Source organism: Muntiacus reevesi, chromosome 2, assembly GCF_963930625.1.
Source record: "Muntiacus reevesi chromosome 2, mMunRee1.1, whole genome shotgun sequence".
In the NCBI taxonomy this organism is placed as follows: domain Eukaryota; kingdom Metazoa; phylum Chordata; class Mammalia; order Artiodactyla; family Cervidae; genus Muntiacus; species Muntiacus reevesi.
In genome coordinates, this window is record NC_089250.1 from 270,795,749 (window position 1) to 270,808,673 (window position 12,925).

The window sequence follows — 12,925 nt, forward strand, 5'->3', positions numbered from 1 at the left end:
AGGTGGGCCTTCTCGGCTTGTCAAGCTCCTGCCCGTTTGCGTGTGGGGAGCAGGCGAAGGCGCCCTGCTGACGCCTTGGAAGGTGTAATCTCAGGACACTGAGTGATTCTTCCCCATGACCTTGAGGAGAAAACGACCCAGGGCAGGAGGAAAAGAGGAGGAAATGGCAGCTTCTCGGGTAAATGTCCTGTCCTGGGTCAGAGGCTACGTCTGCTTTTCCTCCTGAAATGCCCTGCATTAACAGTTTATAAACCTTTCATTCTCTACTTCTGATGTTGCCTATTGAGGTGGTTTTCAACTGCTAAATTTTTCCCTTTTTATTCTGATGATGGTCAAGATCAGAGCTTTAGAATGCTTCTCCCTCATGTCCCAGAGCCTCTTCTCAGGTGTCTCTGTGCATCAAGGCTGCCTGGAGAACTTGAAGCATCCTCACCGAGAATTAATGACTTTTCTTGTGGCTAAGAATCCTCCTGCCAACGCAGGGGACACGGGTTCCATGCCCGGCCATTAAGATCCCACGGGCCGCGGTGCAGCTAAGCCCGTGCCCACAAGTACTGAGCCTGTGCTCTGGAGCCCTGGAGCTGCAACTACTGAAGTGTGTGCCCTGGAGCCCGCGCTGCACGAGAGAAGCCCCCGCAGTTAGAAACCCGTGCACCACACCTAGAGAAAAGCCCGCATAGCAACAGAGACCCAGCGTAGCCGGAAATAAATGAATGGATAAATCAAAATAGAAGGACCTGGGATTTAGGAGGACGGCTGGTTATAAGGGCTGCTAGGGAAGACCTATGAGGAATTTACATTTGCTTATGAATTTGCAGGCCGTTATCTAGCACGTGTGCTTATGTGAATAACTGGTGTCAAAGCAAGGCACGTGCAGGCCACCAGTCTACACAAATGATGCTAAGGCAGCAATATAATGGTCAGTGTAAGTAACTCTCACCAATACTCCTATGCAATCCATACTGTAAGCATCATAATGTCCCAGATGTTAAAAACGAGGAAATGATGCACTGTACCATTTATGGAAAATATGATCTCAAGTTATTTGAGGGTTATGGCCAGTAGAAAAAGAGGAGTTACCATGAGATGTCATTCTACGTGCATCCTAAGTCACTTCAGACGTGTCCAACTCTTTGTGACCACGTGGAGTGTAGCCTGCCAGACTTCTCTGTGCATGGGATTCTCCAGGCAAGAACACTGGAATGGGTTGCCCTGCCCTCCTCCAGGGGATCTTCCGGAACCAGGGATCGAACCAGTGTCTCTTATGTCTCTGGCATTGGCAGACAAATTCTTTACCACTAGCACTACCTGGGAAGCCCCATGAGATGTCATCCTACTGTGTTACAGATACTTTGTATTCACCATCAGTTAGTGACGACTTAAAAAAAAAAAACCCAGGGGGATGTTAATGCTTCTATCAGTGTTAACATTGGTGGTGGAATACATGTGTACATGCTCAGTTGTGTCTGACACTTGGCAACCCCATGCACTGGAGCCCACCAACCTCCTCTGTCAATGGGATTTCCCACGGCAAAAATATTGGAGTGGGTTGCCATTTCCTTCTCCAGGGGATCTTCCTGACCCAGGGATCAAACCTACATCTCCTGTGTCTCCTGCATTGGCAGGCAGGTTCTTTACCACTGAACCACCTGGAAGCTTGTTACTGATGAGAACATTTCATCAATTATACATCAAGTTTAATATATGAAAAGCCGTTCACTTTTATTAATTAACATATAGTAAGTTCACACATAATCTAAATAAAACTTTCCAAAGTTTATAATCTTTGATCAAAATACAGATTACAAGCATTTGGAAACATTCTTGTTCTTCTGATACAATGGTCAGAGAAATGTGATATTTATGGTTTACAAAACAGAGAGCGTCAAAATTTAGTAAACAAGGATGTACATTAATTACATGACCTTTCAGGAAAAGGTTACATAGATTTTTCTTGGGTATCTGTGAAGATTTCCTGATTGCTACCATGTCAACTAAAATTCATGACTTCTAGTTATTGCAGTTATAAGCATATGTCAAGATTTCCGTGAACTGCCATCTTTATATCCATAAAAAACCATTGGCACAACTGTTTAAAATTTAGACTCTCTTACTTTAATACAAAGAATTATTCTCTGAACATTTACCTAATGGTGACATAGAGGGATGTTTTAAACAATGACAATCATCACCTTCATTTAGACTTCCACTATACATTTCACATTACAAGATCCTTAATAGTCCATAGAAAAGTAGATAAAAATTGTTTCCACCTAATATAGAAGGGTCTTGTTTAACTTTGAGACAGCAAAGATCAAGAATATTAGTTTTTAAAAAAGCATGTGAGTTCACATACACACTAGAAACAAAGGTCTAGCCTGTAGTAATTTGAAAGTTGAGTTATATTAAATTTTATTTTCACATAATGTCAATATGAACAAGCATACAATGGTAATAATTATATTGTCCAACATCTCTCACCTTGATCCTATGGTCCAAGTAACAAATAAGTTTTCTAAGTGTTTTAACTATGGATTATTTTCTATAATATCCTGATTTAAAGTAATACCAGAAAAGGGTTATTGACTGAATGCTATCTTTGATGAATTCTCTGATATTTATTTAGACCTGAGTTTTTAAATTCGTTTTGTACATTTCTCACAGCATTAAACGTTCTTCCCAAGATGAACCCTCCGGCATTTTCTGATGTGTATGCTTAGGACAAACCTGTTTCCTCACTTATTACATTTGTAGGGTCTGTCTCCAGCACACGCTCTCTGATGCTGAATGAGGTGACGGTTCACTTCAAAGCTCTGTCACATTATTTATATTTGTAAGACTACTTGGCAGTATGAATTATGTTATGACTAGTAGGGTTTGAGTGTCAGTTAAAAGCTTTGCCTCATTCTTTACATTTGTATGGTTTCTCCCCAGTATGAATTCGCCTATGTTTATTAAGGTTTGAACTCTGATTAAAGGCTTTGCCACATTCTGTACATTTATAAGTCTTCTCTCCTGTATGAATTCGCCTATGTTTATTAAGGTTTGAACTCTGATTAAAGGCTTTGCCACATTCTGTATATTTATAAGGCTTCTCTCCTGTATGAATTCGCTGATGTTGAGTAAGTGTTGAGTTGTGATTAAAGACTTTGCCACATTGTGTACATTTATAAGGTTTCTCACCTGTATGAGTTCGCTGATGTTGAATAATATGTGAACGCCTGATAAAGGCTTTGCCACATTCTGTACATTTGTATAATTTCTTCCCAGTATGAATTCTCTGATGATGGATAAGGTTTGAGCGCTGATTAAAGGCTTTGTTACATTCTGTACATTTATAAGGCTTCTCCCCAGTATGAATTCTTTGATGTCGATTAAGATTTGAGGAACTGATAAAAGCTTTGCCACATTCTTTACACTTGTATGGTTTCTCCCCAATATGGATGTCGAGTAAGTGTCGTACTTTGATTAAAAGCTTTCCCACAATTCTGACATTTATATGGCTTCTCCCCAGTATGGATTCGCTGATGTTGAATAAGTGCCGTACTTTGGTTAAAGGCTTTCCCACAATTCTGACATTTATATGACTTTTCCTCAGTATGGATTCGCCTATGTTGATTAAGGTTTGAATTCCGAGTAAAGGCTTTGCCACATTCTGTACATTTGTAAGTCTTCTCTGCTGTATGAGTTCTGAGATGTCGAGTAAGGTTTGAGGGCTTGCTAAAGGTTTTGCCACATTCTGTGCATTGGTTAGGTTTCCCTCCAGTATGGGTTTTCCTGTGTCCGTTTAGATCTGATAATTGAGGAAAGACTTTCCCACATTTATTCCACTTGCCATGTTCCCCCTTAGCATGAATACTCGGATGTTGAGTAAGTTGTGATGACTGGTTAGAAACTTGAACACATTCACTAAATTGGTAATTGTTTTCTTCAGTGTGGATATTCCTATCTGTAATAAGATTTGGGCTTTGATAAAAGACATTTCTACATTCATCCCTTTCATCATGGTTCTCTGAACACTGAGTTCTCTGGTGATTCATGAGACCTGAGTCTTGGTCAAAGTGATTCCCTGGTTCAAGGCATGGGTAGATTCTGGCTCCATCATAAATACTGTTGTAATAACTGAAGATGGAGTTCTTGCTTAAGGCCTCACTCACTGGATTACACATGGAAGGTTGTTCCGCATTATCTGTACTATGATACCCGTTGAATGACGGTGGCCAGATAAAGATTCTCTCATTATTATCGACATTACAGATATTGGAATAGGGAGAAAATGTTTGTTGGTGGAAAAGTAATGAGCCCTCATTAAAGGATCTCTGAACTTGATCATAGTGAGATTTTCTTCCTTCATTTTCAAATCTCTGGCTTTCAGACATGTATGACTGACTGTTTAATTCAAACCTATGTTCATACTGGCTTGAGTGATTATTTGTAGCATAGACTAGGTGACTTTCCATGTTTTCAAAATTTCACATCAGAGAATATGTATTTTTTTTTAAATCATATGTGTCCTTGCTTACAAAAACATATTTTTCTGCCGAACTTATTGACTTCAAATGGGATTTTTCCCAATTTGACACATATCCTCAATTTCTTTTGGCAATCATGTTTTCATCATGGATAATTGTCCCAATTTGGTTACATCTAAAACAACATCTTTTTGCCCTTCACAGGCCCCCTTACTTTCCCAGTCTTTCATTAAGTACAGATTTCCAAGCTGAGAGCTCTCAGAACTTCCCAGCACCTCACACATGAATCTCCTATGCACGGCTTCTTTGGGAACAAACCCTGGGTGTCATGAGAAGATATCACTGGAAGATAACAAATAACCGAGATCCCACTTAGTACTTGGAGTGAATATGCTTTACAGTTGTATGCAATACTGACAAACCCTTAGTTAGATTAATAAGAGGTGAGAAGCAAGTAAAATCAGAAGTAAAAACAACAGCCCTGTACATGTTACATAGAACAAAAACTCATTCTATCAGGTTAGGATGAATGATACTATACCAAAGAGTTGAATACCTCAAAGAAAGATTTAATTCTTAGAAACACAGAACACCTTAGATGTTAGCATGAGTGAATTAAAAAATTATAGCACAATTAAAACTATTAGTAAAGAGTAAAAAAGTAATTTAAAAAATCCCTGGAGTAGATGAATTAACTGGAAAATTTCAGCAACCTTTCAAGAAAAATAAATATCAGTTCTCCATAAGGGATCACCATGTACACACTACTATATAAAATGGATAGCCAACAAGTTCCTGCTGTACTGCAGAGGGAAATCTGCTCAATGTCATGTGGCAGCCTGGATAGGAGGGGAATCTGGGGGAGAAAGGACACATGTACATGGATGGCTGAGTCACTCTGCTGCCCACAACATTGTTCATCGGTTATACTCCAGTACAAAATAAAAGAACAGTAAAAAATATTTCTGTGAGTTAATAGATATATTACATGGTTTTAGCATTGATGAGCTGGGGTAAATCCACCTAAAATGTCTAAAATTTGCTCATAGAAAGTAAAAATTGGGAGGTAGAAATTGGGGATTACATTTTATGATCTCAGGAACTGAGTCTGAACTTCGGAGAGCCATGTTTGAAGTTTCCATTGGAAACTGGAAAGCAGGAAGCATATATCTGTTCCCAGTATTTCTGGAATTTTGTCAACTAATCCCAGCATCTCCACAACTCTCCTCACACGTTTCTGACTTGAGGCAGAGTCAGGAATTTGGAAAGGCTTTAAGGCAGACTTTGTCAGAACTGTGAGCAGCCTTTCCTAGGTCCCCCAAAGCAGCGAGAGTATGCAGGTCCCCAGAGACCAGCAGGAAGGTTTTGGCTCTCAGTGAAAGTGAGGGAAAAACCCCTGGAGCTGAAGAACAACACACGAAGGTTTAAGAGCAGGAGAACGGGGAAGGTCATGTCCCTCTTTGACAGAAATAAACCCAGGCTTCTCACTCTAGTGAAGCAGGCCTCCCCATACCACCTGAACAAGTCTGGCTTCCTCTGTGGTCTTTGGACCCCTCACCTGTGTCATCTGCTTCATTCATTCACACCTAGCGCTGGGATTCTTCCTTTACTCCAAAGGGACCTGCTCTTTATAAAAATGAATACACACACCAAAAAAAAGAAAGAAAAATGAACACAATTAGGACTTTGTGTTTAACATATATACTCTAATATGTACAAAAACAACCAAGAAGGATCTGCTGCATAGCCCAGGGAACTATTCTCAACATTTGTAATAACCCATAAGGGAAAGTGTCTGACTTGACTAATGAAAGCCTCTCCTTACAAAACTTGGTATCTCTCCTGAACACAGCTGAGTGCTCATATTTCAGAGCCAACGAGCAGCAAAGAGACACTAGGAGGCAGTGGAGTTTCCACCTTAACTGTGTTGGATTTTGCACCCCCCTCACTACGTCTTTCCAAGATTTTATTAAAGATAAACAGAAAAAAATGGAACTTCATGGTGTGAGAACCTAGCAGAAGACACCCAAATCAGTGACCATCAGGTGTAATGGGATAAACTGGTGTCAGGTGAGAGAAACACTCGAGAAGACACATGGTCTCTGCTCAGGTACTTTTGGCAAAATTAAGGAAATCTCAGTGTATCTTGAGAAAATTTCAGTTTTATGCATTTTTACTCCAAAAATACCTCCCCTGTTCTCCCCTAATAGCACATTTAAACAATAGACCTTTCTTACCAATGTAGAGAATAGTCAGATTTTTTTCAAAAGTCTCTAAGGAATTCTAGACTGTGAGGAAAGCTGAGCGCCCAAAAATTGATGCTTTTGAACTAGGATATTGGAGAAGACTCTTGAGAGTCCCTTGGACTGCAAGGAGATCCGACCAGTCCCTCCTGAAGGAGATCAGTCCTGGGTGTTCATTGGAAGGACTGATGCTGAAGCTGAAACTCCAATACTTTGGCCACCTCATGAGAAGAGTTGACTCATTGGAAAAGACCCTGATGCTGGGAGAGATTGGGGGCAGGAGGAGAAGGGGATGACAGAGGATGAGATGGCTGGATGGCGTCACCGACTAGATGGTCATGAGTTAGACTAAACTCCGAGAGTTGGTCATGGACAGGGAGGCCTGGCGTGCTGTGATTCACGGGGTCGCAAAGAGTTGGACACGACTGAGTGACTACACTGAACTGAACAGTCGCTCAGTCGTGTCTGACTCTTTGCGACCCCACCCCATCCCAAGGGGAATTCTGCATATCAAAGCGTTCCCTTGTTGATCTTTCCAAAAGGGAATATTTTGAAAAACTGAAAGCTGTTCATTCCCCCTGGGAATGCTTCATGCCCTGTAGGGAGCCTGGAGGCAGAAAGGAGAAGAGGCCCATGCACAGAGAAGATCCAGATTGTGACTCATAAAATAAAAGAAAAAATAGGATTTAATAGTTGAAAACCACCTCGCCAGGCAAGAATATCTGAAAAAGAGAATTAAAGATGTATATGTTTTCAACCCAGGGCATTTAAGGAGGAAAAAGCAGACACAGCCTCTCACCTGAATCAGGACATTCCCCTGAGAAGCTGCCATTCCCTCCTCTTCTTCCTCCTGCCCTGGGTCGTTTTCGCATCACGACTGTGGAGGAATCACCTCAGCATCGTGAGATTACACCTCCAGAGGTGCCAGCACAGCTCCTTCGCCTGCTCCCAACACCCCCACAGGCAGAAGGACCTTGAAAAGCGAGAAAGGCCGACCTCTCCTGTCCTTCGTCTCAGGCGAGATTCAGGACAATCAGCTCCTCCGTGGAGACAAATCTATCAAATTGTTGTTGTTGTTGTCGTCTACTCTTCTTTCTTCTTATAAATTCCCCCAAATTGTGCTCACACAGGTGTGTGGGTTGCACTGACTTGCCCCTTTAAAGCCCACGCAGAGCAGAACTTGCTGCCTCTCCGCGGACTGACGCTGGGCCTCAGCTCTCACAAATGGACCAGGAGCCATGTCCTTAACACGGGCCCCCCCCCTAGAATCCCCTGGAGCACTTCCTACACACCACACTGGGGCTCCCACAGGGCCAAGAGAGAACTCTGTCGGGAGGGCGCCGGGGAGGTCATTTCCTAACACCGGTCCCGTGACCCTGATGGGAAACAGATGGAAACCACTTGGCCAATGGTTCAGATTCTTCCTGAACCATTTCAGTGAATTGAACCACTCGAGGTCTGGTCCCCACTCTAAGAAGTTATGAATCTGCAGGTCTGAGGTGGGGCCGTGAAATGAGTCTTCAGCAAGTTCCCTGTTTGTTCTGATGTTTCTCCCCCAAGACCCACACTCAGCAGCCCTGAGCTTCAGCCCTCACACTCAGCACAGCTGAGACCTCTCAGGAGGGGAGGGTTTAGGGTGGGAATTTCTGAGGGAGGTCAGGCTAGAACCAGGCAGAGAAAGCTGCAATTCTTGGGGTTCAGGCCTTTCTAAGTGACCCTGGGTGAAGTGCTGTGGGCTCCCCAGGCTGAGTGTGGATGGGTCCATTCAAACCAGAGGAGCAGGATTCTGGTGAGCTCTGAGGGTGTCACTGAAGGGGGTCCTGTGAAGTAGACCCGGGGGTTCAGCAAGACTGCTGGTCTCAAGGAAGGGGGTCATCTAGTGCAGGTGCTCACAGGACTGGCTGGTGTGAGTTCAAGGACCTGCAGGCTGCCTGCTCCCCAGACAGACGCTGAGGCAGCAACAGCATGGAGCAGTTCAGGGGAGCTCTCAGCAGCACTCTGTAGGATCCTTCTTATTAGAGCCGTCACCATGCCCCAGCAGTTACGGGGCGCAGGGGAAGGTACATGCAGAATTGATGGAAAATATATTATCACATTATTTGAGGGTTAAGGGTAGTAAGGTAACTAACTGTTACAGATGCTATCCTCTGTGCTACCTAATAGTTTATTGTCACAATCTCTCCCCCGTAACCTTAAGGAAGGTGGGAGAGTTTAATGTTGGTGGTGGGTTAACACTTCATTCATTACACATCAACTTTATCACCAAAAACCATTCAATTTTATTAATTAACATATGAGGATATCACACATAGTCATAATAAAACCTTTTACAATCCACTGTGTGACCTTAATTAAAATACAGATTTACAAACATAGACAACAATATTCATTTCTCTGATACAATGAGCTGAGAATCGTGACTTCTGTGGTTACAAAATAGAGGCTAATCATTTAATATACAAGGTGTAACTAGCTACATGACTCTTCTGGGAAGCCTTTCACATACTTTTCTAGGGTTATCAGAGATGTCATTATCAGAAACATGTCAACTAATATTCATGACTTTGGTTGATATGATAAAGATACATCAAGATTCCAGTGAACTGTCATTGTCTTATCCTTAATAAGCAAGTGATATAACTATTGAAAATTTAGAACAATCCTTTGTCTTACTTTGATACATGGAATTAATTCCAATACATTCTTTGATATTTATTTAGATTTGATTAAATACTTTGGTACTTTTATTTTTAAACATCATTCACTTGTCTTTCTTGTATAAACCCTCTCCTGTTTTCTAAACTACATTTGGGATGAACCTCTTTCATCACTTATTACATTACTAGAGTTTCTCTCCAGAATGTACACTGCATATGCATTAAAGAAGCAGGGTGATGATATACAGCCTTGATATTCTCCTTTCCCAATCTGGAACCAGTCTGTTGTTCCATGTCCGGTTCTAACTGTTGCTTCTTGACCTGCATACAGGTTTCTCAGGGGGCAGCTAAGGTGATCTGGTATTCTCATCTGTTTAAGAATTTTCCACAGTTTGTTGTGATCCACACAGTCAAACGCTTTAGTGTAGTCAATAAAGCAGAAGTGGATGTTTTTCTGGAATTCCCTTTCTCTATGATCCAATGAATGTTGGCAATTTAATCTGCATTTTCCAAATCTGGCTTGTACATCTGGAAGTTCTCAGTTCACGTACAGTTGAAGGCTGGCTTGAAGGATTTTCAGCATTACCTTGGTAGCATGTGAAATGAGTGCTATTGTGCAGTAGTTTGAACATTCTTTGGCATTGCCCTTCTTTGGGACTGGAATGAAAACTGACCTTTTCCAGTCCTGTGGCCACTGCTGAGTTTTCCAAATTTGCTGGCATACCTAGTGAAGCACTTTCACAGCATCATCTTTTAGGATTTAAAATAGCTCAGCTGGAATTCCATCACCTCCACTAGCCTTGTTGGTAGTAATTCTTTCTAAGGCCCAGTTGACTTCACACTCCAGGATGTCTGGCTCTAGGTGAGTGACACCATTGTGGTTATCTGGGTCATTAAGACCTTTTTTGTACAGTTCTTCTGTGTATTCTTGCCACCTCTTCTTAATCTCTTCTGCTTCTGTTAGGTCCATACCATTTCTGTCCTTTATTGAGCCCATCTTTGCATGAAATGTTCCCTTGGTATCTCTGATTTTTGTGACGAGATCTCTAGTCTTTCCCATTCTATTGTTTTCTTCTGTTTTTTTACATTGATCACTCAGGAAGGCTTTCTTATCTCTCCTTGCTCTTCTTTGGACCTCTGCATTCAAATGCGTATATCCTTCCTTTCCTCCTTTGCCTTTCGCTTCTCTACTTTTCTCAGCTATTTGTAAGGCCTCCTCAGACAGCCATCTTGCTGTCCACATAGGTGGTCTAGCGGCTCCTGGTTACTGCGTTATGGCCTCGTCCAGTGACGTTGCACTGCGCGCCCTGTCAGCGGACTCTCTGCCAGGCCTGGGAACGAACATTCCTAGCACCATGGCTCAAACCGGATGTGAAATGCCACCAAAACCGTGGTCAGACTTACGGCCATGAAGGGGCCATGCTGACAGGAAGCTGGCTCCTGCTGTCTGCTCCTGTGAAGATTAAATCAGGAGCCACCGCCACTGTTGGCCTTCAGCACCCCCTGAAAGGCGCTGAGGGGGGAGGTCACGAGCGCGGCCTCTGTGCTCTGGGAGAACTGGCAGAACAAGCCTGCAGACAGTCAGATGTTTTCAGGTAAAGATTTTCATGAGCCCAGATTCCTGCCTCTTCTCATGCCTAGAGAAGCACTAAAATCAGTAACTCTGACAACTGCTCTGGGTTTTGTGATTTTTTTGTGTTCTAATAATACCACATCAGAGGTTAAACTCTATTTAGATAAATCTAAACAACTGGCTACCAGACTAAAGGTCTCCTTGAAGTGCTAGATCTAGACTGGAATTCAAGCTTACTCTCCTGGAAAAAAAAAAAAAAAATGAGAGATCTACTTTGCTTATTAATGTTCAAGTTTTCACTCCTCCAACTACTTCGACTGAGTCTGTCACACCTCCCGTAATCACTCTGGGCTAATACAAACGACATCAAAGCATGTGAGACCACAGCAGAAGGCTACATTCCCTTGGAGAGGGTAGCACAAGTGCTGACTCTATCTAGATCAAAATTGCTAAAAAACATAACTTGGCTCTTACTCCTGCTTGGGCCCCTGGTCACAGTAATTCTTTTACTGATCTTTGGCCCCTGCCTTTCTAAATCTCCTTGCTAAATTCGTCTCTTTCAGATTACTACAGTTTCACATCAAGATAGTGGTGATGCAGAGATTCCAGCCAATTTTCAGAACAGATCCTGTGGGAATAACAACAGAAGTCACCCTGGGGTCCCTTAATGAGACAGGGCGAGAGCTCTGTGACCCCAGCTAGGTGGGGTCTACAGTCCCATGCCAGCCTGAAGAAGCTACAGAAGAGAGACCTCCACCTTCATCTTCCCAATAAACATCTTTTTGGTTCGTGTCTCTCAGAGGGATTTAAGGGAAAAGACAGAGGGCCCCCAGGCTGGAAAGCTGGTCTGTCGAGTGGAGTAAAGTTGAAGCTTTGCTCTCACCCAGACACTCCAAGGACAGAGCTAGTGGCAGAAGCTGAGGCCTGCTGGGGTAAAGAGATAAAATGCCCAGTCCTGAGGACACGGAAAGCTTCCCTCTCGGCACACGGGCAGGAGGGATACTTGGGGCCGAGAGAAGCATGTGGCCCCATCCCACAGGAAGTGTGGACACGCACCACAGGCCTGTGTGGGGGATCAACGTGAGGAAAAGGCTGTACATGCGTGCTGGGGAGGGTCCAGGGAAGAGTGGGTGTGGAAAAGGAAACCAGGTAAGAGGCCAAAGGCAAAGCGGAGCCCAGGAGGACGTCCAGGGCAAGGAAGTAGCACCGAGTGCTGGCACGGCAGGCACAGTGCTGACGGGCGCAAAGGCCTCAGTGAGGACCGGCGGCAGGCTTTAGAACCAGAGTCGGGCCTGAGAACCAGTGGGGCCTTGTGAGAACCAGGGTAGAGCCGTATGAGAACCGGAATCTTGGCTTAGTGAGGACCTGATTCTGAAACCAGTGAGGGGTGGGGTGGGACCCCTGGGGAGGAGGGGGGGCAGGGCCTCCCATGGAGAAGCACAGTGGGGTGGGGTCCTGCCACGGTGGGGCCTCCAGGGAGGGGGGTGCGAGGTGGGGCCTTGGTGATTTGGGTCTTAGGCTGTTTGTCCACTACCTTCCAGAGAACAGTTGTTGGGAGTAGGGTTTTTTTTTTGTTTCTTTGTTTTTTGACGGTCCCCAAGCTTGGTGAGGGCCTTCTCGGGTGGCTCTGCAGTAAAGAATCTGCCTGAGATGCAGAAAACGCAGGAGACGTCACTGGTTGGATGTCTGGGTCAAGAAGATACCTCGAGGTGGGCATGGAAACCCATTCCAGAATTGTTACCTGGAGAATCCAACGGACAGAGACTGGTGGGCCACAGTCCACAGCGTCACAAAGAATCAGACACGACTGAATCAACTGAGCGCACACGCAGGCTTGGTGGATGTTAACTGCCCCCAGGTTTTCACAGTTGTTTTTACCAGGGTCAGGCCTAACTTGTACCAGAGTCAGGATTAAGCCAGAACCACAGCCGGGCCTGAGTGTGGACCAGGGTGAGGCCTGAGTGTGGACCAAAGTCAGTC

At 43.8% G+C, this 12,925-nt stretch overlaps 1 pseudogene; it reads right to left on the reverse strand.

The window, feature by feature from the left end:
* Positions 1–2,839: 2,839 nt before the first annotated feature.
* Positions 2,840–4,379, reverse strand: LOC136157582 (zinc finger protein 724-like; annotated as a pseudogene).
* Between the last annotated feature and the right edge of the window lie 8,546 nt (positions 4,380–12,925).